The sequence below is a fragment of the Mya arenaria genome, chromosome 10 (genome assembly GCF_026914265.1).
Source record: "Mya arenaria isolate MELC-2E11 chromosome 10, ASM2691426v1".
Classification (NCBI taxonomy): domain Eukaryota; kingdom Metazoa; phylum Mollusca; class Bivalvia; order Myida; family Myidae; genus Mya; species Mya arenaria.
This window is the reverse complement of record NC_069131.1, coordinates 38,692,353-38,716,476: the sequence shown is the minus strand read 5'-3', so window position 1 is coordinate 38,716,476 and position 24,124 is coordinate 38,692,353. Positions and strand designations below refer to the sequence as shown.

Below are 24,124 nucleotides of genomic sequence, written 5' to 3'. Positions count from 1 at the left end.
TATAGTGACTTATCTAATAAGACTGAATTAAAAACATTGATACCACAATCAGCTGGTTTTGAGACAAAAAAGAGTTGTCAAATCGGTCAATCTGTGAGAGTGCAACTTTAAAAAATGCATTAAATCACAACCGGTCTTTTCAGGTAGACTCATGCTCCTTTTTAATAAATCAAATTTAGTATTTTTGCCTGTTAAATTTCATGTATATAAATCATGCGACGGTATGCTATTGTTGTTCATAGTTAAAATACCATGTAGTCGAACTCCGTTGTCTCGAACTTGCTTGGCTAGATTTCCTCGTTCGCTCGATCTGAGTGTAAAGGACCGACTACTATCTAATGAAGGTTTAAATTCCCGCTTGGCTCGTATTTCCCGAGGCTCGAGGTATTATCGCCGGTCCCTGGGTGTTCGAGACAACGGGGTTCGACTGTACTTATTAACAATCATCGGGCCCCGATTTCACGAAACTTCTTAAGCTAAACAGGTTTAAGTAGCTTATTTCAATTAGCCAAAATACATAGTTAAAATGAACTTAAATAAATGAAAAATAGTGTTTCGCGATTATCAAAACGATTATTTCTATCTAAAGTGTAAAAACTCTTAAAGAAGTTAATATTAAGCAGTTTACTGAAAACCAAAAATAATAAGATTAGCTTAATCTTGTTATAAGGGACTTAGGAAGTTTCGAGAAATTGGGGCCTGATACCCCGATACATTACTGCGCTTTGCTTCGTTGTGTACCGTGGACGATTAGGCTAGGAACATCTCGTTATCAGCAATACTTAATGAGGCAGTTTCATTGGTTCCACAAGGAAAATTCTTTGGAAAGCTAACACTAATACTAATGTTTGATTCCATAAAAATGTATTCTGGCGAAAGATCAAATTGAACTTGGTCCGTCTAGGACATTTCAAATGTTAAACCACGTTACTTAGACCACTCGCCTACGGAGACAGCTGACAGTAAAGGGTTATTAAAGATATGCAATTATAGCATGCGATTTTATTTGATGCTGCCTCGTGCATGTTTATATAAACGAGCTTTTGTCAGTCATTTTTTCCACGGTTTTTATGAAGTATAACGGAAAAATGTGGTCCGGTTAGCGACAATGCATATCAAATATAGCCAATGTCTTTATTTATTTCAGGTACATTTCAGAGGGTTGGGAAGTCCTTGATCATGGCCAAGACAAAGAGCCATTTTTGAACATTTGGCACGGGAAGTGCCCCTTTGTGCCAATCTGTTATAAGAAAACAGGCCCCGTCGAGGGCAGTGGACTACGCCACGTTGCCATAGAAATGAGCCTTTGCATAGAAACATATCAAGAAACACTGGAAAGCTCTGCTCATAAGATCATTGCTCAGGTTTACGAAGATGACGTCACACCAGAGTGTCCTCAATCTCCAGCGGCGTGCCAACATCCGGATATTTTCATTCAAATAAATAACTCCGGCAAAACCAACACGTCTGGTTACCAAAGTAACGTAGTGTCCCGTCCACCAAGCATTCCGCCTGGCTCTAATCAGCTGGATAGAAATAGGATTAGAATTGAAATTAACAATGACTCCGCCAGAAACTCTGCAGCCGATTCAATAACATGTCCACGTAAGGTTATTCCGTACCAAGTAAGAAAAGATCTCATTTTGCTACTTGATCCTAAAATGTCAGTTTGTGGTCAGGACTGGCGTGACCTTGCAACTGCATTGGACAAAGCAGATAATATAGACTACTTAGATGGGAAAGACAGTCCTACGGCCGAATTATGAACATTGTTGAGAGCAGAAATATGTCTCTGAATGGCTTACGCAACATTCTTGTAAACATCGAAAGACTCGATTGTGTTAAAGTCATCGATGATTATCTGAAACTTCAAAGACGTGATGCCAGTGAACATTGCATGGATGATGACGATGAATATGACAGGGGAGGTAACCTGGAGACTCGGGAATCGTCGTGGACGCAGAGCGTTTATGTTGGAAATGAGTCAAAAATAATGAATGTACGTGGTCCGGCATCACGAACACATTCTGTTCAAAATGACTATTATGACAGAGATAGGAGTAAATCTAAAACTGTATACAATTCAAATAATTTATAGGAGAACGCTGACGTAAATTCTGTGATGTATTTTAAGCGTTGTCACAAACGGCCATTTTTCATGGAAAACAAACTCGGATATATGCCGGTACATCATTAGAGGTAGTTCGTAAAATGATTTATAATAATATTACATAATTGTAGAATTTTAAGAGTAATTTGTATTACTAAGCTCAAATTGATTGCCAGAAAAGAGTATCATTACATAAATGATAAAGATTCCTTAGAGAAAAGTCCTAAAGATTAATTGCTAAATTGAAATTACTACGCGATCTACTTTCAGCGTAGTTAAATGTAAAGAACTCTTACATTGTAAACCGTCCATATGCATCCGGTGTTGTTTTCAATGGAAAAAGCCGAGGTATTCCGATTGCAAAATTGAGTATCTGTCAGAGCACACAAAGGCATGTGGATAGCATTGTACGATATGATAAATTGGTGCACGCTTTGACAAAAATGGTACATGATCCTGTAGCAGCCGTTGTATTATTGGTTACACGTAATTTCCGAAAAAAATGCATGTGTACCTTTATGAGGACTGTTAAAATACTTATATTTTTTATAACTTATAAAGTTTTTGATATCTTCTCATGATATTTGGTGAGAATGTAAGTTAAGGTGTTCTTATAAAACTGCAAAAAGGCAAAGTGCATTTCCATTTAGTATTCCTCCTTCCCCTCCTCCTCCTCCTCCCCCTCCTCCTCCTCCTTCTCCCCATCCTCATATTCTTATTCCTCCTCCTCTTTCATTTCAACCACCTTTCTCTTATTCACTATATTATTTTATCACGGTAACATCACGTTACATAGGCAATTGTTTGTATGTTAATGTTAAGTAATTAAACATATATAATAGTTGAAATCACTTTTAAACTAATGCGAAGACAGTATTTTTTCAAAATAATCGTTTTCATAATTCCATATTTACCGACGTAGTTCAATAACAAATCATCTCAGCTTAGTAAACAAAGAAGAAAACAAATTAGACATGTTTAAATGACAAAGCATACCCCCATGTTTTCCTAATGATTCATTCTCTAACATGTACAAGTACATATTTCAGTATGTGTATACCACGTGATAAATTGCGTCATAAATGCTACGTCTGACGGCAATATTTTTCTTTGAATGAAGACTTTAAACAAGATAACTTTACAAGTGTGTGTATACCACATGATAAATTACGTCATATATGCTACGTCGGAAGGCAACATTTTGCTTAAAGTGCAGACTTAAATCATAGATTCTTTTACAACACCATTTTAAATTAAACAAAGGGCACTCTTATAATGCCGCTTAAAGAGCCACGCCTTCGTTTTTTTACCGGAGTTTGATTAAGTGATTAGCTTCCTCAAACACTTCAACAAAGCTGTTTCAAATATAATGGTTTGTGCTCCATCGGGCAATTTTATGAAAAGGTGTGTCGAAGTTTTATCAGAAACTTAACTCTCAATCAAACTCTGGTGAAAGACCGAAGGCGGGGCTCCGTAAACGGCATAGACTGCACTATGTTTCAATTAAAATGGTGAAGAAAAAAGAGTTATCTTTGTTTTAAATCTTCATTTTAAGATAGATATTACCTTCCGACGTAGCATATATGACATAATTTATCACGTGGTATACACACACACTGTATTTCAGAGGTATTTGCGAAAACATGCTCGGTAAGGGCCAGTAAGCAAACATGACTTCAACTATTATATACGTTACTATTGATTTTGATGCTCTTATAATGGTGGCGGATCCGTGGTCTAGTGGTTACACACTCGACTGTCAGGGGTCGCAGGTTCGATCTCCCGCTGCACCATAAACAAAACGTATTAATCGTTTTCCTAGTGGGACGTTAAATGGGGGTCACGTCTGGTAGTGATATACACTGGTGCACGTTAAAGCACCAGGGTAGCTGTACATTCTGTCTGTGCACCATGTTCCAAAAACTTTGTGATTCGTTGTACTAATAAAATATTGGTTATATGTTAGAATTGCACACATATCTGAACCAAACTTCGTTAGAATCTACCCAAATGAGTAATTAAAAAATGATGACGTCAAAATGTTGACGGAACAACATTTTTCTTTAAAATCTCACTACAGTAATGCTTCCTGTTTAATAGTGCTGTACAAGTTCATACAAGTTTATATACACCGATTTTAGTACTAAGACTGTCAATATTTAAGTTTACTATAGAAAACATCTGCTTATTTTTACATCAGGAAATCGACAGAAAAGTGCAAATTGAACACAATAAAAGAACGACAATGTCTCAGCTTGCTGTGCTTTATATGCGAAACATTTTTTTAAATAAATGTATGCTTTGTGTACCATTGCAGCGTTGCTTTTTTCTTAAGACATCCTATACTCTGTGGTCAAAATCTTATCTAAAAATAACGCAAATAAATAAAACAAAATATGCTGTATATGGTCATTTTGTATCTATGAAAACTAAGTAATTTTGCTTCATTGGGCTTGCTCTGCTTCACCTGTTACAAAGGGACTCGCTCGTGTGTTTGGTTCCAAAACTAGTTTCCCCGTAAATGCCTTTGAAAACACATATTTTATAATTATTTTACACAATGATATCGAAATGGATAGTATAAAAAAAGTATATTTTGGTTTTAGTGGGGTGCGAACCCACGCCGGTAGAGTTGAGAAAGAACAGTTAACCGACTTCTTAACCTGTAGGCCACCAGAATTTATTCAACAGTGACGGATATTTTGACCATTTGACAATACATTGATAACATCACGTGATATTGAAATCAACCAATCACGCACCAAAAAGGCCGTTATCAACGCTAATGAAAATTGTGATCGTCAAGGACAATTTGAGCAAATATCAACATTTTCTGAAGGCACGAGGTTTTGGTATCTTAGTTTTAGTAATCACCATTTTTATTTCTTAATAAAAATGCATTTTACAAAATTTGAGCGAGTCACTTTAAAATATTACTCTGTCATGACCTGGATGATTTTTTTTGCATATTAAGAGGTATGCTATTATAATAGTTCTGTGATATGAATAAATGTGTTATTGTACGGTGTAGTAACGTATTTTTGAATGGCCCTCTTACTGTCTCCGTTAAAGCTGCCCGCTCACAGTTTGAACGTTTTGCCATTTTATTTGTTTTTGTCTTCGAACGGACCCTTCTTGCGAAATGCATGGACACCAGTGTTATAAGACTGCTGACAAAAAATCACATCGCAGGTTTTCAAATTTCTGATCTATTTCAGATCTGAAATTTTGTCAGCATTTCAAGACACCCCCCCCCCCCCAAAAAAAAAAAGTGTTCAAAACGGAAAATCTGTGAGATTGTAGCTTTAATAGCGGGAACAACTTTTGTTATAACTTTCGTTATGAGTCTCATATCAACACCCCCCTCCCCTGTACTTCAACGGGTAAATAATTGAAGAATGCCGTGGGTGTGATAATAAATAAGCTTGATTTCATTTGATATTTTGGCACGAGTATCGTTGAATGCATAAACATTTCAGATGAGGCCACAATTTGTTTTTGTTTGCGGTTTCTCTACCCACACGTTTAAAAGTATGAAGTATGATTTGTTCTTAAACTTTGCTTAGTATGCATCTTTTGGCAACAAACGTCCCTCTGCAGGAATTTGATTAAGCCTGTCCGATTTACTGGGTCGGCGGGGTAAACATGAACAAATATTTTAAAGGACGGCTTAGGCTAATATAAATTAATTGCTAGATTTTCATCTTTTTTTAATAAAATGGGGCGGGGGTCGACCTTTTCTTCTGAGATGATTTTTTTTTACCGCTGAATAGGTGTTCATGCTCTTATTGCATAATGGACCATACACATGTGTTTCTAAACGAATCTCGAAGTTGAACACGATCGTAACAATTCTCCTTTTTTACATGTGCATGTTATGCATCAACACAGTTGGTATGGATAAATGCCGTTCCCAAACAGTCCCGGACCAATACGGAAATCCACACCTTAGTTCAAGCTTTTATTTGAGTCAATAACATAAAAGGGACGGCGGAAAAAAAGGGGCCGGGCGGGGATGAAAATCTAGCAATAAATTTATAAATAAATTTATAGTCGCCTTAAGGTGCATGAATGAAACTTCCTGGTATGGATCAAAAGATATTTGTAAGACGAGAATACAGGTATCTTGGGTAATCTTTCCTATATACAGCTCATGTATATATCACTAGAGGGTGGGGAAACGGGGGTGGGGGGAGTCACCCCCGGCTGGTTTGTCCAAAAGCGTATCACTTGAACGTATTACTTGATAAAATGTAATGATTTACAGTTTTTAATGGTCTACATTATTTTGCGTAATCTTTCCACTTCCTGGACCAGCCACAGTTTATATTTACCACTTTACCTGATTAAATGAAAAAACTGATGACTTCTGATTTGCTGATATAAATGTATTGGAAACATTTAAAAATACTGCGTTCTCATTGAACTAAATATTATGATGACCACTTATTTGCGGGTATAAATGCTCTACCTTTTCCATTTTAATGAAATCCAAAAATCGAGTCCAACGATTACGCATCATTTTTCTTTATTTAAGTTTAACTTATTTCCACTTTTTAATATGATCGAGGTCAAGTGATTTGACAAAGATAAAAGGGATTAACTTGACAAGTATGGTTTGATAAGGACAATAAACGGGGTTTTTATTCACGAGTTATCTTTGCCCGTAGTGACTCAGAGGTTATCGTGTTTTTGAACTCTTACAGACGTAAACTATACAATGCACATTAAGCAGGTCTAGCCGCAGCATTTCTGAAGATAAAACCTCATACATTTATCGATCATTTTATCGTAGATGTTAGATAATTTGTTACTAAACAGTTAATTTTTATTTTTATCTTTACAAGTTGCGTTATTTGTATTATTTATTTTCTTATCAAAATTACTTTATTAAACAGAGATTAATTTTCCATCTCATTAATGCACCTTCCATGTGTTTGAATGTAGGACTCGCTATGGCGTCTAAGTCGAAGTGAGATATTTTTTGAAAAACATACAAAAAGTCATGAAAAGTTAATTTAAACTAACAAGCATTTTTTTTTATATTTCCATTTCTGGAACTCGCTCAATGTTCCACTGAATAAATAGACCTTACAATATGCTGTCGTCTGCTCGTTTATTTCGCGGCCATGGTAAAGTGCCATGTTTACAACTAATATAATGGTGCAACAGAGACTACAGGGCCGATGCAATGGTGACTACAGGGCCGATGTAATGACGATGAAGCAGGGGTCGATTTGGGGTGAAAAACCAGACTAATACAGTCGTGATCGTATACCAGATATGTGATACAGGCGTTGTAAAACCATACTAAACTTAATCGGAATTTGTCAACATTGCAGCAAAAGTTGTCAAAATTTAAACGCATACGTTTTTTTTTGTGGTTGGTGAAACGAACAAACTTTAAAACAAAGCGATTATAGAGTAGATTGTTTCTCTATTTGGTTATGGACACAGCTTGCGAGAAGATAGTATGCCAACTCGTTTAAAGCATACCATTATGCAAATTATGGGTAATATTAAATGAACAATGTAAGTCAATCTATATGTCATACACTCTTGACTTTATTCATGTTATTGGTTGGTTATTTACACAACGCAATCCGATAAACTATATCAATCTTATATAAAATTTAGCCAATATTGAATACCACACAATAACAGATAATGTGGCTCGTACACGTTATTTAGAGTCAGGGGCCGTTTCAAAATCGATCATAACCAATAACCTGCCTCGTCCACGTGGTTAAGAGACGGGCCGTTTCAAAACCGATCATATTAAACCGATAGTGTAACTCGTTTAAGTTGTTTAAAGTCAAGGGGGCGTTTCAAAACACATCATAACCGATAATGTGGCTCATCCACGTGGTTTAGAGATAGGGACCGTTTCAAAACCGATCATATAAAACCGATTGTAAAGCTCGTTCTCGTGATTGAGAGCCTGGCTGTTTCAATAAACGACTGAAGTTAATAAAGACTGAAGTTATATTATCTTAAATGTAAAGCAAAATAATGTAACTTGGACGGTGCACTCTCACAGATTGAACGTTTTGAAAACTTTTTTATTTTTGTCTTGGAAAGAGCCAATTTATGCGAACATGCTTGTAAACTAGTGATATAAGACTGCTGACAAAACATTATATTGATGACTTTTATATTTAAATTCAAAAATTGATAATTTGTGCATTTTTCTTAAACCGTTAGTAACGGTTTTAGCCACAAAACATTAATTTTGGAACGGAAATATATAAATCTGCGATCTGATCTTTTGTCAGCAGCCTTATATCACTGGTTTGCCGATATTTACGCAAAAATTTGCTCATTCCACAAAAAATAAAAAAGTTGTAAAAACGGTAAATCTGTGAGAGTGCAGCTTTGAAGCGGCTACCATGTGTTGAAAAAAAACCCCACAGAAAAACAACAACAATATAATGTGAAATGTTACCAAATGCTTGGAATACTTAAGACTTATATGTCAAATAAAGTCAAATAAATGTGCCATAATAAATAATTATTTACAAATATGACAGAAAACGCTGGATAGTTTGCCGAAAAGCGTTAGCAGCGCGATTTTAATTTTAATGACTTTAAGTTTGGATTTACAAAATTGTGTTATTATGCGTATTTACCAGTTCCAGTTTGGTGTTGTACATAAAAATAAGTAAAATAAACCAATCAGAAAACATTAATTAAGTCATCAAAAGAAAATCTGTCACTTTGAAAATGCAACGGAAACTTGGTGCAGGACCAATAGTCCGAAAACCCCATTAGGATCATGATGGAATTTAATTACACAAGAAACCGATTGTTCAGAACATCGTGAACGTTGACAACGTGATTCGCGACATTGTTGTGGACTTTTAGACGTGAACGTTTTGATGGTGCCCTCATACCTTTGAATATGACAGTTGTCACAGAATCAAGAAATACTTCAGATCACAAGGGTGTTGGTTATCCTGGAATCGCACATGGATACATATTAACGTTAATGCCATTTAATATAAACATACGCGCCAAGTGAATATAAACAGCGAAGGGCAGTAACTCATTTTAACAAGCAGCAAACTGGACCCAAATTGCTTATCTCCCTTCATATCTTAAACATTTATCATGATGTATACAAGCCTCGTATTGAACCAAATTTTGTGAATAAATTGAAAGAAAACAGCGATACATTTTTAATGAACGCATTTCCAATGCATATTTTGGCCATTTTGATAGAAGCGGCTTATTTTTAAACAATGGCGCGGCTATCCCCGAATCATCAAGATGGTCCATTCGGAACCATTCGGAAATCCTCGGATTTTTTTTATCAAAAACAACCACGGATGTATACATCAGCAGAAGTAGTTCGTAAAATTTTGAATTATATCCTTAATAGAATGTAGTGTTTTAGCTTGTATTTGTTGATCTAAGTTTAAATTGATTGCCAGTGTAGTGTATTATTGCAAACATAATTAAGAGTCAACGCAGATACAATACACGTACGGTACGAATAAATGAGAATAGAAAATACGGACAAAGGACGGAACGAACTGGCGTTACACAAGCGGGTGCGGGGGGGGGGGGGGGGCACACCCGAAGCGCCCCTCCCCCCTAAAATAGTCCAAGTATTTCAATAAAGGAGAAGTAATAAAAAGTAATAAAATACGCCCAAAATACACAATTTCGGACAAGGAAGTGTTAAAATGTTCTTTTCCTGAACCCACATGCCAACACTTAAAACAAAATTTGCTTCCAATGTAGAGTTGCAAGTCAACAGCTTACGCCCCTAAGATACGCGTAATCTTACGTCAAATCCTGGATCCGCCCTTGGGTTCGATCACCAGCAAGAAATATTTCTCATGACCTTTATAGAAAAATAAACACACTAGTACTGATTTCAACCCAGGGAAAGGACTCGAGAGTTTTTCAAATCAGTTTTCAGCTATCAGCTGAAATACATAAGGGTAAATAAAAAAAATGGTTATAGGTTCTTTACTTGTCCAAAATAATCTACTTCAGGTATAAAATATGGAGATCTATGGCTTATTTTCTTTCTAAAGAAGAGTAAAAATTGCCATGCTTAACTATGGATCCACTAAAATCTAGGATTTAACGATTTTAGAAACATTATCTCACTTATTCATATATTTTGATTTGTAGTTTAAATGAATGTTTTAATTATGACAAGTTTATTTACTGATAAGCAGCAGGCTTAATATAGGGATAAATAACACATAAACGACACAAGGAAAATTTACAATATTAACACGTACTCATAATGGGAACGGCTATTAAACTTTTATTAACAATTTATTAAACGTCCATTAAGTGCAGTGACATAGACGATAAAGGCTACACACATCAACTGTTCGTGAATGTCTGAGAATTATATTTGAGGGCACATGCTGCTACAAACTTATTATGCACGTGAGTTATTGTTTTTATACTACTACTACTACTGCTGCTGCTGCTATTGCTGCTGCTACTACTACTGCTACTTCTATTGTTTTTGTTGTTGCTGTTGTTACTGATGCTGATGTTACTGCTGCTGATGCTGCTGCCGCTGCTACTGCTTCTGCTACTACTACTACTACTACTACTTATAATAATAATAATAATAATAATAATAATAATAATAATAATAATAATAATAATAATAATAAATAATAATAATAATAATAATAAAAGTAATAAAAGTACTATTAATAATAATAATAATAATAATAATAATAATAATAATAATAATAATAATAAAAGTAATAAAAGTAGTATTAATAATAATAATAATAATAATAATAATAATAATAATAATAATAATAATAATAATAATAATGAATGATGATGATGATCATGATGATGGTGTTTCCAGACCGGGAGGTGCAATGGTGGGCCCTACCGCTACTCGCTGTTGTGTTGGTCCAGTATTGTCTGCCTTTAGTGTCGGCGTCCACCTGCTATATCCACCAAACAGACCAAACCCTGAACAATTGTGAATTTAGTAACTGGTTTCCATGGAACTGCACGAAGTGTCCGAATAATTTTCCCGGAAATATGATGAAAACCCAACGCTTAAGAGCGATATGTTGCCAAATTTATCAAGCCTTGGATAAGTGTTTGAAAGAATGTTTGAAACCACCAGACAGTGATAAAGAAAACGATTTTTGTGCCAATGTGTGTCCTCTTCGCTACATAAAGATTCCTTCAACTATAACCTCATCTACAGCAGCGAAAACACCAATAGCACCAAAACAACCACAAAATATGTCAACAAACATACAGCCACCAGCGCCAGCTATTTTTTCTAAGGGTGCAACAATGCCAACGAGACGTCATACAAATACACCGACCAAGATAACAACGAAACACGTCCGGAGTTCATTAAGCAGTACACTACTAAGTGTTTTCGGACTTTCATTTTCGTCACCTCGGAACGCTAGCACTGTGACGCAAACATATTCGACCTACAAGGCTCCTGCACAATATCCTACAAATAACCCTGGCCCTACACTCGGCCCCAGGGAGGGTCACATGTGTTACCTCGGCACCTTCAAACTGAAAAGCGATCCCCATGCTCCAAGTAAGTAAACAAATGTAAATGATCAATGGTCGAACAATATACGCTTATTACACTTAGAGAATGTCAAAATAAAACAATTTGTCGGTAGTGACAACAATTATTTTGTTCCTCATTTTATGTTCCGTTGAAGTTCAGTTGAGAGCTAGGAAATGTTTATTTTTTGTTAAACACTTTAGTTAAGTCATTTTTAGGCCGCAGACTTTAGTTCCGCAAATCGAAATGATGTTTCGTCAGATCTACTTTGTGACTTGAATATTAAAAAAAATTGATGCACCGTGGTAACAAAATGGTACGTATGGTGTAATGCGGGTTAAAATAGTGCGAACATAAAACCCACTTTATTTAAAAACGTTTATAAGATTGCAACTTTAATTTGAATTTGAAAGCAAGCCGAATATTTATCATAAAAAAATCTTGGTAATGATTCGAGGGGAATAGATAATTTAAGATAGTTTCGCAGAAAATGGAAATATGTCGACTAAAAGACCCCGCCTTTCTTTACTAATCAAAACGTTCTCTGCCAATATCGGGTTTAATAAGTTCAATTTACAATACCAATACACTTGCAAGATGAAGGCAATGTTCATATATATTAGTATATTCATGTAAATGTTTTTCAATAACTGTAATGAATCAAGCTAATCGTTTAAAAAACCCATCAATTTCCAATTCTTAGGTTATGACAGTCAGTTTCCGCGCATAATGAGACAACTGAAAAGTATTGACCAGACTCTGTTTCCGCGCATAATGAGACAATTAAAAAGTACTGACCAGACTCAGTCTCCGCGCATAATGAGACAACTGAAAAGTATTGACCAGACTCTGTTTCCGCGCATAATGAGACAACTGAAAAGTATTGACCAGACTCAGTTTCCGCGCACAATGAGACAATTGAAAAGTATTGACCAGACTCAGTTTCCGCGCATAATGAGACAACTGAAAAGTATTGACCAGACTCAGTTTCCGCGCATAATGAGACAACTGAAAAGTACTGACCAGACCCAGTTTCCGCGCATAATGAGACAATTAAAAAGTACTGACCAGACTCAGTTTCCGCGCATAATGAGACAATTGAAAAGTATTGACCAGACTCAGTTTCCGCGCATAATGAGACAACTGAAAAGTACTGACCAGACCCAGTTTCCGCGCATAATGAGACAATTAAAAAGTACTGACCAGACTCAGTTTCCGCGCATAATGAGACAATTGAAAAGTATTGACCAGACTCAGTTTCCGCGCATAATGAGACAACTGAAAAGTACTGACCAGACCCAGTTTCCGCGCATAATGAGACAATTAAAAAGTACTGACCAGACCCAGTTTCCGCGCATAATGAGACAATTAAAAAGTACTGACCAGACCCAGTTTCCGCGCATAATGAGACAATTATAAAGTACTGACCAGACCCAGTTTCCGCGCATAATGAGACAATTAAAAAGTACTGACCAGACCCAGTTTCCGCCCAAAATGAGACAACTGAAAATTACTGACCACACTCAGTTTCCGCCCATAATGAGACAATTGAAAATTACTGACCACACTCAGTTTCCGTGTCGTCTGAATTCGTTGAAAATTACCGACCAGACTCAGTTTCCGTGTTGCCTGAATTCGTTGAAAAGTACCGACCAGACTCAGTTTCCGTGTCGTCTGAATTCGTTGAAAAGAACCGACCAGACTCAGTTTCCGTGTCGTCTGAATTCGTTGAAAAGTACTGACCAGACTCAGTTTCCGTGTCGTCTGAATTCGTTGAAAAGTACCGACCAGACTCAGTTTCCGTGTCGCCTGAAGTCGTTGAAAAGTACTGTCCAGACTCAGTTTCCGTGTCGTCTGAATTCGTTGAAAAGTACCGACCAGACTCAGTTTCCGTGTCGTCTGAATTCGTTGAAAAGTACCGACCAGACTCAGTTTCCGTGTCGTCTGAATTCGTTGAAAAGTACTGACCAGACTCAGCTTCCATGTCGCCTGAACTTGAAAAGTCTATCTGTATCTTTCGGGTAATGCAGTGGACCTGATGGGCTCTGTTTTGAGCAGTACATTTTGACAAAGACTGATAATTCCCAAATGCTAGCAAATATAATTACTGGAATGCAATGTTCTTGAAGAAATTAAAAAGAGCAGGATAATTACAATGAACAAAGACGGGAAGAAAAGAAAAGATGATCCGATTGATTATTGTGCGATTATCCTTGCCTCTGTTATTTTAAAACTTTATATATTTCAACTACCTCATTGATGTCGATACGGCGTGTGTGTAAGCTTATTTATAATTGCATTCGAACAATGCCCATTCGGCGAGGGCTCCGATAAGATTGTAAGTCATTTTAAGGTTTTTGGAGCATATAGTACACAGACTGGTTAGAGTTCTTTAACGTGCACCAGTTTAGACAGACGCGTAGCTATAGGGCCAATTTGGGTTACGCAGATCGAGATTAGTTCATTGACGGACAGCATATTAACCCCTTTACACCCTTAAACCCCCCATCAGCCATTTAATTTAAATTCGGATTTTTTGGTACGACACTACGCGCAAATCTACGCGCCTGGTAGAACACTGTCACACGGGTTCACGGCGAGGCGGGGATCTACCCTTGGACCACATAAGGCAATGTAAACATTTAAAATATGAACTCCTCTCCGTTAAATGAAATTATCAAATAAAATATAAATCATACTCACGTTTGTTCATGTAAACATAAGGCACAGCTCCACCACGGAAGTGTCGACAGCTCTTTTTCTTTGCACCACCGTAAAGTGGTGGAGCTGGCGTTTAGAGGCTGTGGTACTGCAACTGGCGAACGTAAATATAATACATGAATATAGCTGTCATTCGCATTGACTAAATTACTTTTTATAATGCATGTACTTTGAGGTGCATTGAATAAAACCCCATCAGGAGTTTGTATTTGCACCATATCATAATTATACTGTATAAGCAACTTAGTTCTCCCTTGAATAAAAACCTTTAAGTTTGAAATCGGTGATTTTATCATTTATTTGATTGTATTTGTCTGTATATCAGAAATTGTTCGATAACCAGAGGGACCTTTTGCCATTTAGAGCATTTAAGTTATGTGCCGTATAAGATAACCGGCAACACGAATACTATCTAGTTGACCAATATTAGTATTTTATTTACTTAGTGGAATTCGCAAATCGTAACAAGGTAACCAGTAACTGTTATAGAAACATAAAATGCATTTATAGAGAAGTCAGTAACACGAATTTTATTGAGTAAACCATTTGTTATGTTACTTATTAAGTGGAACTTGCAAACCATAACTAACTTGTTAGTGTTGTGCAACATGAAAGAGTAACAGGTGGCTGTTCTGGACACTTTCAAAGCAGTTGTTAGTCTTATGATATTTATATAACCGAAAACTTTTGCAAAATATTAACTATATAGCTAGATAGTTATGGATAAAATTAAGTGGCTATGACGAAAGAATTCCTGAACGCTCACAGGTTATCTTACGACGGTATGGCTTTCTTGTTTTCGGGTTATAAAAGGTTTCATCCTTTGACATTTTTGCAAAAATTGCAAGTTATCGCTGTATGTTTGCTGACTATTGCTTATAAGCTCTTAATAAGGCGATCACTCTGCTTTTTTAAGTTCAAAACTCGTTCTATTAAATGGGGTTATTCACAAACACTCCGTATGAATGTATGTTCTCAGGCCTTATGACCAACACTTGTTTCCAACGGGCCCCTTTGTTTTTGCTGAACGGTCAGCATGCAGAAGAGACGGTGATGAGATTCAAAAAAGTACGGGTGCGATACCATAGCTCTTTTTCAAGGAGACCCCTTGGTTCGTTTACGTACCCGGTGAAAAGCACCTATACACAGCGTATAACCATTTAATCTTGTACTGAGTACATCAATTGCCCAAGCATTACCACTTTTATGAAAGCCCTAGGGAAGGCAGAAACTTTTAACGTTTTTTCGGCATGACGCGGCCAGGGATCGAACAAAAGACCCCCGCTCCGTTGCCGGACGCCTAGATTAATAGTGGCGGATCCGTGGTCTAGTGGTAGCACACTTGACTGTCAATCCAGGGATCGCAGGTTCGATTCCCCGCCGCACCACTTAAACAACTAATCGTCTTCCGGGAGGGACGTTAAATGGGGGTCCCGTGTGACAGTGCTATACACTGGTGCACATTAAAGAACCAGGGTAGCTTTAACCAGGGTTACATTCTGTCTGTGCACTATGGTCTTAAATTGACTAACAATCTTAACGGAGCACTCGCAGAATGGCCAAGGCCCGAGTGAGAGTATAAATAAGCTCACACACACACGCACGCACGCACGCACGCACGCACGCACACACAGCCGGCCGTCTTAACCACTAGAGCACGGAAATGGACGATTAAAATTTAAAGCCAACACAAATTTGCGAAAAAAATGTTTTAAATTCATACGCAGCGGGAAAAATCATTTAACTGGTCACTCTATATGCTATATAGCATTTCAAAATAAAAACTATGTTCACACAATCACTGACTATTTACTGAAATAGGACCATTTTACACGTTGACGCCGAGAAGGGCACGTTCGCACTCGTGCTTTAAATGCCTAGTTTAAGGAATGTTTGGCATGATAATCCCCTGCTGTGCATTTTCTGTTAATTGGTGTCACAGTAGAGGCCAATATCCTGTGTATTGTTTTATTGGCTCAGGGCCATTTAGGGTTGACTCTTTTTTATTAGACCACGCCTACTCTAATCCTAGAATCGGCATTCGCTATTTCATTGCTCCATTTCTCATATACACGTTGTATAATCAGAAGTATATATACAACTCTTAAAACACGATTTCTTCGAGGCAAAATGGATCACATTTGATGAACAGTTAAGCATGAAACTATATTCATAGGCCAAGAAAAAAAATCTGTAATATATCAGGCACCTATTCTTAAAACGTCTTTCATGGTTTAATTATAATCATTTAATATACTATAAAAGCATGTTCTGGTTGTAGGTATCTGTTTCGTCTCAATGAAACCTTAATAATAAAAACAGCGGGTATATAAGATACAGAAGAATGAAAAACGAGCCAGGGCCAGTTGCAAATTGGTTATATTGATCGTGGTGAATTCCGTCTAAAATGCAATTTGAGAAGTATAATGACACAAGTATAGTTAGCTAAACCCTTACTCAAGCCGTTTACGACAAAACTTTTACCTTCACCAGGTAGGGGTCGGGCATTGGTGTATGTGTACTGCGGTGTATCTTCCGATGTATAAATATCAAGTAAACTTTATCCCCAAAAAGGGATTTTTGTAAAGCCATACCAAATCACTTTTTTTGGTTAGCTTTATTCAAACATCTGAAAATCTCTAAAAGCGTTATTGAGAAAAAAACAACGTCAAAACATGAACCATTTTGATGAAAAAGACAAAATTACAGATACTTTTCATGTCGAACTCAATATCATTTACATAAATGCAGAAAATAGTATTCAATTTAGTTCTCCGACCACCCGTTTAAAAACAATTCCGTCCTTGGACTCTTAACGGAATTCCGATATGGCAATTCCAGTTATGGCAAATAGGTTAAAATCGTTGCCTTGCAATGTGCACAGTAAACATTAATTCTCTGACCATAGATAATTCGTGAATGAGCCAAACCAAAATACGCTTTGTCTGCGGTATGCAAAGTTGAATGGTATTTGGATTTCATGGGTCTTTAGATTGAGGAACAAGAACCAAACCTCCTCGCTTAAGTTCACGTGGTCTAAGTCGGTTAGACACCTCGTGGACGTATCTATGACAAATATACCCTCCTTACGCTCGGGTATATATGTCATAGATACGTCCACTCGTTGTCTATCCTATACGTAGATAATTGCATTGTATCATTAATATATATAAACAATATGCATTCATTAATATAATTTTATATAAACAATATGCATACCCAATGTATTTATTTATCAAACCGATTGGAAATCAATAATAAACAAATAAGGGTATACAAGTTTTTAAATTGTTATTTACATATATTATATATTTAACTCCATTTTATATGCATGGTCACCATAGTTATATCCAAATTGTGAAGCATCCTGGTCATATTTAAATCATATTTATGGGCTATTATATATTACATTAATCGTATTCTTATTCTTTGGCATTGTTATTATTATTTGAAAAAAAAAACAACAACAAAAAACTAAAAGACAAGATTACTTGTCCATTTCTATATTAAAACCTCCAAAACTGCACAGCAGGAAACTCAGAGATCTGATAAGACGGCACAAGGCAATTAATTTAATATCAATACACAGAGGTTGTGAACTATACACGGATTGGGGTGGGGGGTGCTTACTTATAGAAGGCTTAAACTAGGCCTTTAACATTGCAATTCTTGTTTACACACAGTGACCACCCTTTGTTTCAGTCTCGGTCTGTGTGCTGATCCTGGTCTGCACTTGTGTGGTCCTCACCATCATAGTGGCCTGTATCATCCGGAGACTCTGCCGGAAGAAACAAAAGGGGCGCTCACCTCGTGTGAAACCGTTCGTACCCAAACTAGGGGACAGTGTGTGGTGAAATTAATATTTTGTTTCACGATAAATAAAAGTTATGCGTGCGTTTTATCTATTTTACAATTCTTAATCACCATACAGTTGAACGTTAAGGGGCTATACACTATGGAGGCTATTCGTTGCCAAAAGTCCAGACGTGTAATTCCCACAATGTGCTTCTTAATCGTACTAAATATCTCTTACATTTGTCAATGTAGACGTCCTATTTGTTGTTTATATTCGTCAGTTTTTCCGTATTGATTTGTCATTTGTCATTATAGTAGTCAAAATGTATATTTGTCAGATCGACCCTGTATAAACTCACTAAAACATATATCGTATAACTTGCCTTTAACAATATGATGATGTAATTTAGAAAGCCGAATCATGCATATGTAAAACTGCAATCCTACAGTCGACACTCGCATTCGTAAAATGAACATTTGCAGTCCAACAAGTCCAGGTTTACAAAAGTCAATCGACAAGTTCAGAATTACAAGGATAGACGATTTCGCCTATACCTTATATGGTAAATGTCACCGAAAGAAACGAAGGTGAATGGGCGGAGCTAACGAATCAGATTTTCTTTCGTTTATTTCCGTCGTAAATTTTAAATTATCTAATATTACTTGCAATCTTAAACATTGCAAAAAGACAAGAAAGTGTCCTCTAATGGTAGAATTTAAAATAGTGTTTATAGTAATTTAAAGCTGCACTCTCACAGATTGACAGTTTTGACAACCTTTTTTTTGTCCCAGACTCGGCTGATTTTGGCAGCAATGCTTTCTATACAAATAATAAGATTACTCACACTAAAACAGATCTAAATTGTTTGGAAAACTGCCGACATTTTCATTTTTCTTAATACGTTACTGTAGTATCACTTTTAGCCATAAAACATCAATTTGCGAACGTAAAACTGAAAAACTGTATCTGATCTTTTGTCAGCAGTCTTATACCACTGGTATCCAGACATTTACGCAAATTGGCTAATTCCAAAACAAAAAATAAAAATAGTTGTCAACACGGTCAATCTGTGAGAGTGCAGCTTTAAAAGAAAAATAAGACAATGAGACTTTTCATTATTGAAGTATAATTTATTGCTAATGACTTACATTTTGTTGTGTTTAAGTCAAGTATCATTTTGCATACATCTCATTTCATGTCATATGTGCGTATTATTAGTTACTTACTATTATATAGACAAAAACATGTTGTAAATCATATATTATTTTATTCGACATGAAATAATTTATAATCCACCCTGTTTCAAAATCATAGTCCATAATGTCATAATATAGATGATTCGTAATGTCCATAATAACGTTCGCAATGTCCATGGTCCAAAGTATCCATAATTGGTTTAAATAGAGCCGAGTGATAGCGGAAATTTCCGAAAGACGTAAGGAGGAGTTAAAATATGGTTAAGGCGGAGTTAAGACATGGTTAAGGTGGAGCTATCTATAAATAAAATTAAATTCATCTCGTAAACATGTTGAACTGCGAATGAAAAGTCACCACCATACAATGTACTTTGTAGAACTACGAACTGAAATCTGCCTTCTACACACCGCAATGTAAAACTCGGCATGTGACTTTCACAGAATGACGTGTGTTTAACATACACAACTTTATAAACACGACTGAATCGTCTGTTGAATAGATGCAACGAGAATAAAACTCCAATTGGTACAATGAAAAATGAAAATGTGCAGTGTAAAATGTAAACATACAACCGATGAGTTGGCGGTTGTAAAATGTAATTTGGTAAATCATCAATGTTACAAACCTAAAATACACACATACACGTCTGGACTTTTGGCAACGAATAGCCTCCATAATACACCTGATAGTCCAAAAATCGGAATTCCTAAAAACAAACCTAGAATTGTCAATTCGAGCTAGTATGATACCGATAACTCATTACTTCAAATGACCAAATTAATATTTTGTCGCTTTCTCAGCAGAGTTGACCGGTTTAAAAGTAGCGCATACTGGTTTCCCAGTTGATAGTGTTTATATTTAGCATGTGAAAGTGATGCGATAACTACAGTTACATATACCGACGCTTTTTTAAATTGACTTATTAACGCGGTAGACAAACCCAGTAAATTTGGAGTTGGAAAAATACGCAAGAATACGGAAGACACAGCAGTATCAAGTTTTTTACTTTTTTTCTTGCAACTGTATCATCTGGTGTCTAGTCTCTTTAATGTTTTACAGTTCATTATAAGATACATGTATTATCATGCTCCATATACCGCCGATATGTAGGTCACTTATAGGCCCGATGGGCCGGGTGTAATTGTTAAACTATTTATTATGAAATGTTATTATGCTACGTACACATGTCACTATAATAAACAAATTACTTACTTACTTACATCAGTGTGTGTATACCACGTGATAAATTGCGTCATATATGCTACGTCGGAAGGCAACATTTTGCATAAAATGGAGACATAAATCAAAGATAATTGTTCTTAAACTACACAATTTTAAATAAAACAAATGCCAGTCTATGCCACTTAAAGAGCCCCACCTTCGTTTTATTACCGAAGTTTGATTAGGTGATTAGTTTCCTCAAACACTTCAACAAACCTGGTTCCATAATAATGTTTTGACAGTGCTCCGTCAGACGGCCGTATTTTGAAAAGGTTTTTCGAAGTGTTTGAAGAAACTAAACTCTCAATCAAACGCTGGTAAAAGACCGACGGTGGGGCTCCGTTAAAGGCGAGGACTGCGCTATGTTTCGTTTAATATGGTGAAGACATAGTGAAGTTATTTTTGTTTTAAGTCTTCATTCGAGGCAAAATATGGACCCCCAAGACTTAATTCGTCATTTACCTCTTTTTCAACTTATTTGTTTTTGTTTTCTGAACGAATTTTTGATAATTTTACACGAACATTGATCAACCTCTGTAGTACCCCCCAAGACTTAGGTCGCCATTTACCTCTTTTTCAACTTATTGGCACCACAACGGAAGACATGTTGAAGCAGTATCAACGAATAAAAAATGTGGCTCGAGTGATTCTCCGACGTTCACTGGCAACACAGAAATGCTCTTGAGTGTAGAAGCATTTGGAACTCCACGGCAATTTTCCATAGAAAACAACGTCGGATGTATGCCGGTGTATCGGTGAAAGTAGTTCGTATTTTTTTAAATAAATCGTATTAATCAATTTTAGTGTTTTAACATGTATTTTGTATAAATTAGTTTAAACTGATTGCCAATGAAGTGAATTATTAAGATTTCCAAGAGTAAATTCATTGAGTTTCCTGCTAAATTGAATTTACTGTGCAGCATAATTAAAATTTCTGATATTGTACATCGTCAATATACATTGGAGGTTGTTTGCGACGGAAAATGGCCGCAGAGTTTCAAATTGTATAAAGCAAATACTACGCGATTTAAAGCATACAGAAGCAGAACAAGAAAAGTATTTTCCATCCTGATATACTTAATGAAGCTGTGACCCCATGTGTTCAACTTGAACCAAGTTTGGTACAGCGGCATGCGTGCAAGAGTATAATTTAGAATGTTAATAATGTTTTTATCGTTTCAAATGCAAAAGTTTCTTTTCTTTCAAAAATAGATTTGTTGGGGGATCATTTTAATAATGAATGAACAAGAAAGTTCCTTGTAAATACAGGGTGGGAACCCACGTGACCGATTGATGAACAGTACGGCAAATATTGTAAATAGTAGGTCCATATTCAGATGTGATTTCTAACGATAACTGTCTTAATACACGGATTTTTTCATAATAAGACCTACCTACAAAATGCATAAAACTTGCTCGAGCTATGATTATCGTATGAATTAGTTACGGCTAACCCCAATTGTAGTAATGAATTTGTCAAGAGCCGTGAACTTTGCCGAAATGTTCAACTACGAGAATTCAGTTGGTCAAGATTTTTAGAAAAAGTTTATGATGTTAGAGAAAGTTCTGAATAACCATGGGAAGTCCTCTTCATTGCGGCATTTATTGGCTAGATATGACTAAAATTCTCCCAATTTCAGGAAAGTACTGTTTAAAAAATCTACCTGATTCGAGACCTATGTTTAACAATTTTTGTCGTACACTTGACCAGTAAGTCACTCTCTGCCGTGTAATATCCAAGTCTTATTTAAATTTAAACGGTGTGTTTATGTTTACTTAGTTCTGTAACATTTTTGTGTTGTTATGAAAACTTCAATGACGTCAATATTGACATTGTTTGTATTGTCAAATCGTTGCAGAGCATTAACACAAAACAAACTCTTTATTAATTTTAATAACTTCAGAATTTCATCAAATTGCATATTTTCTAATGTATTTCCTCGCTAATTTCTGTCCCGCGGGTCATTTCCTGATGCATTTTTTTTTCTTCCTTGTAACATAAAAATATTCGAATATCTTGAGGAACGAACGCCAAAGAGATTGTTTCTTGTCCATACTTTAACCATGAATGTACTGAGGAGTGGTATCATTGTTTCGTTATTATCATTTTTACGAGGTAGGTATTTATTGTTTACATACATTATGTATATTGTATGGTATGTTGTTATTTCCCGTTTGATTTACTCTATTGTTTGTTAAATAAATCATTTCATTGCATACTCTCCGGTGATTTATAGATATTTATCAGTTAAGTGAAAATAAATATTCATCGTTCCAAACAGTAAAATAATATTAAGAAATTTTTCACCGTTTTGAAATTTTAGTCCGGTCTCAATTCGCAATCAAACGTCAGCGCGCACCGGTATTGGGCGCAATTTCAAAGTCATTTTCAATGTGAAGTTACGTTTGCATACAGTTTGGCGCCTTTTTCTGAAAAAAACAACAACTGTCATTTTATATCCTTTTTAAGTATAATTATAATAAAAAGAAGAAAAAAGAGTTAATTTCAGTGTAAGACCGCAATATATTTCACCTAATGAACATCAAAAATATAATAATCAAGAAAATATTTTACACCTGGTTACGCCACTTGTGAAATATAGCCTTTGGTGCTCAATCGCTGAAATATATTACAATCTTACAGTGAAACAAACAACTATCCTCTATGTTTTCATCCGTTTTACTTAATCTTTTGTTTGCAATATAAGTTGTTCTCAAGTCAAGTCAAGTTTCCTTTATTTCACTCATTCCAATACAAACATGGATAAATGAGGTAATATTATACGATAAATTTCACAAAGGCAAACGAGTGAAATGCATACATACATATATAGATTTGGTTTCTTACATTACAATTGTATGGCAGTGTATTTCATAAATATTAAATTGCCACTTTTATCAATTTGGTTAAATTCTTGTCACATACATGAATTAATAAATGGAGAATCAATAAAATTGCTTTAACGAAAAGTATTAAGTTCTAAAGTGATTTTCTCAAACAGATTTGATGCTGGCAAAATTGCTTGAATTACCAGTTTTGTTTAAATTGAGCAAGTATTAATATTTAGTTATTGCACTTATTTTTGGACCAATGAGACTTGAGTATTACTCAATCTTTCTCCTGTTTGAATTTAATTGGTCGTTGATTGTATTACGTATAACGAATAAACTGATAAAGTTAGTTTCGATTATATATTGTTTCCAGAACATGTAATTGGCAAAAGGATTTATTAATAAAGAGAATCGAACCGACAGCGAAATGATTAGCATTCATGTGAGACCTAAAAAATACATTTGGTTCGGGTTACGAAATTGACGCCGACCCTACTGTTTTTAAAGTCAGTTGGAAAAGAGCAGTTAAAAAAAGTGTAAAATAAAAAAAAATAAGTGTTTGTTTTAATGTATCTTAAAACCTTTAAATCTTTATTCAGAATACTACTTTTCTAAAAGTGACTATTTTTTATGGAAGGGGTTTTAATGGTATCAGCATAGATTTGTTCAAACGTTTTGTATTCATGTGTAATTGGTAAATGTTTGTTTATTG

General features: G+C 35.7%; 1 pseudogene; it reads left to right on the top strand.

The window, feature by feature from the left end:
• The window catches only part of LOC128205646 (uncharacterized), a 41,318-nt pseudogene extending 36,185 nt beyond the window's left edge, over window positions 1-5,133 (top strand).
• The last annotated feature ends 18,991 nt before the right edge of the window (window positions 5,134-24,124 follow it).